The sequence below is a fragment of the Brachionichthys hirsutus genome, chromosome 13, assembly GCF_040956055.1.
Source record: "Brachionichthys hirsutus isolate HB-005 chromosome 13, CSIRO-AGI_Bhir_v1, whole genome shotgun sequence".
In the NCBI taxonomy this organism is placed as follows: Eukaryota; Metazoa; Chordata; class Actinopteri; order Lophiiformes; family Brachionichthyidae; genus Brachionichthys; species Brachionichthys hirsutus.
In genome coordinates, this window is record NC_090909.1 from 9070008 (window position 1) to 9073477 (window position 3470).

Here is a 3470-nt window from a genome sequence, read left to right on the forward strand (position 1 = left end):
GGGGGGAATGATGTCAGTCCCAAGACAAATCGATGCAACGGCAAACAAAAGGATGAGAAGGACAAGAGGGAGGTGGTGCTGGAGAGGCGAAACCACAGGAGGGTGGACCAAGATGATCTGCCGGGGGGGGGGGGTCCACAGATCTATGCGTTCTGAGTGGTGCAGCCAGGATGACAATGGAGATGTATTAGAGTTTCACAAATCAGATCCCCCCCCAATAATGAAATTAGTTTGAGTAGACCATGAAGAGAAAGGAGTGTGTGAAAGGCAGTGTTCAACATGCTAATCATATTTAGTAAGGCCATAAATTGAGTTTGTAATGCATTTCAGATGTATAATATATGGATTTTGTGTATATGAGAAATACCTGGATGCTAGAATCACATTAATTCATCAGTATGCGGTGACCAGAACGCTTGGTGTCTACGAGGCAAACGGCTTGCATTGCTTTTCTCACGCGCTACTTAAAGAAAGCATTGAGAAACATTTTCAGAATAAGCAACATTTAATGTGCTGTGAGGCTATAACTGATCAACGCTCAGTTAGAAGGGACCAGGTTCAAGGTTTCGGTGTGACATGGAGCAGGATCCTTGTAGCAAGTTCTTTGCTGATTATCTTAATGAGGTGGCGCTAACCCATTTAAACGGTTCAGTATTGGAAAAGGTTTATCTTATTTCGGATTTACAGAGGAAATCTGTCTGTGTACTGTGTGAGTGATAATCATAATCTCAATCTGGCAGATTAGTTGCTATCCTGATATTATCATACCAACATCCTCTCATATACAAAACCAGATGTCTGCATGTCAGCTCAGTTCATGTCTGAGTATTATGTCAGACTGTCCGAGCACTGTCACTGATCTCTTCAGCCAAGCTGAGATGAATCCTGTACAGCTGTCATTAAATGATATAATGAATAAAATAAAAGTGTGGAAGGACGGACCAATCCGGTATTCATCATGTTTATCTCAACAGATTATTTTTTTACTGTCGTTTTTTTTAGCATTTATTCACAGTTGGGGGTTTTTCTGTCAAGAAACCCATGTATTATTATTAAATATCTTGTTGATATATTCAGCACATCTGTTCATGAAGGAAACCCTTCCACCTGCTTGTTGAACAAAAAAAACAAAAAAAAAACAAGAGCCAGGTGAATGGTAAAACATGGAAACGGATTACTGAAAAAAGGTTATTTTCGGTGGTTTGAGCTCTTTAGTGTTTGTTTGCATGATCTGTTCAGAAAAATATTATCATTTTTTGCAACATTCGGACATAAAACTCAAAACTCAAAAATATTTTAGGTAGTCTCTCGGTTCAGTTCTGCTTTTTGTTGTATTTTGTATCTTTACAGGCCTGTATATTTACACCTATAATGTCCTAACTAGGTGTATTTGCAGGTGCAATGTTCAGATGACTGAGGGCAGACTCAACTAGCATTCTCTAACTTCTGCTCACTTTTGCTCTTTGTTCAATATTTTGAATCAAAAGGGTAATAAATATTTATTCATTCATTTTCTTAACCACTTCATCTGAAATCCAGGTCTAGGGATCTGCTGGAGCCTATCCCAGCAGTCTACGGATGAGAGTCGGGGTACACTCTGGACAAGTCGCCAGTTCATCGCAGGGCCACACATAGACAGACAATCATTCACACACACATACTCACACCTATGGGTAAATTAGCATAACCAATTCTCCTAAGTTGTATATTTTTGGTGGTGGAAGGAAGTCAGAGAACCAGGAGAATGGTACATTTATTCTTAATAATTAAAAAAGGATGGTGTTTTGTGGTTATCTTCATAAATATGTCACACAATCTTGGTCTCAGTTATGCAAATGTAAAAGATGAGATGAGATGAGATGCTCAGTCTCAGTTTTTTAGGTGATCTTGTGTAACTCTGGGTTTTACATTTTCTTTCCCACAGTCCCTGAATGCACCGTGACACAAAAAACCTGTTCTGAATTGCCCAATCACCAATTAATCACCATAAAAGCTGCCTTGGCTTTATGCTCCTCAGTTGTGTGGCAGAGAAGCCAAGAAGAAGCAGCAGCTGGATTAGAACCCACTGGGTGACGAGCCAGAACTCAAACCCAGCAGTCAACGTTCTGCCATGTGGTCTGGTAGGAGGCTATGCCTGTCTCCTACATTTTCTCCCACTTCCTCACCATGAGCGATTAATACACACCAACAAAGCATTTTTTTTACCGTTCATCTGAATCCGATCCATAAATTGGGAGCCAGTCGCTGGTTTTGTTTCAAAACTGTGCAAAATGATATTTTGGTACCTTTCATTTAATTGTGTAGATGCTATTGGTTTGGTATGCTTTGTTTTTGGTTGTACGCTTAATGAGTAACATTATTTACAGTAAATTCAATACATGTGTTTTTGTCTTTACTTACTGCTCCAGCCCTCCAGTAGCCGAATCTACATCTTCTGACACATAATAAGTACACTATTAAACCTACATAGCATTGACTAGATACTCTGGTAGAACTTTGTGGCATGCAGCAGAATATGGTATCCATTTTAAATTTGACTAGAGGCAGTTTTACGAACCACACCCAAAAGCTGCTACCTTAAAGAATGGCTACTTTAAAATGAGTTGGAACTGTACAATTCAAACACCTGAAAGTGTTTGAATTTGATTTAGAAGTGACTGACTGAACGTGTTCCTCCCACTGACAGTCTATGATGCGCAGTCTGCACAGCGTGAAGCCAATCCGATGGCCTATCACTGTGCAGAGAGTATCGACGAGTTGGCAGGATAGTTCTGAAACTGACCAATTACAAGCAAGGATTCAGCTAACAGAAAGCGAAAATGATCCCTGCCTTGCTGTCATCTTGCTGTATTTGCATAAAGATGTTGGAGAATAAGGGGAGAAGGGATTAGCGAGTCATGACATGCCAGGCCTCAGAAGCGGCGCCACGCTGTTTGTGCAAAGCGACGTGGGAATGGGGTCAGGCTCATGCTCGTTTCATCTTATTTTGGCGAGGGTGATGCCAGGCCGAGCTGTCTGAAAGAGAGCTTATGGAGGAAGAGGAGTTGCTGCCCCACTGTGTGTGTGTGTGTGTGAGTGATGCTCGGTTTACACTGCCAGTCTCCGCCCTGTCACCGCCTGGGTGATGTCATATGTCTGTTTGTGTGAGCACGTGGGTGCTTACAGGCTAGTGATCCTCCGCTGGACAAAGAATGAAGCCACAGATGAGCTTGCTTTGGGGGCGGAGCACATTAGATGCTTTGATATCCCTCATTGGTTGACCCTCATATTATCTCCTGTACATTGAACACAGATCACAAGAATGTCTAGCCTTACTAGTAGACGGATGTTTGGACACTGCTCTGCAGTGTTTTTATAGATTTTGCAGAGCGAGAATCTGTTTACTTGTCAGGCACTGGATGCTTTGATTGTTTTCCACCTTACAGTGTGTGCTCTCTTAAATCCATCTGCCTGTCAGGCTTCTGAAGACG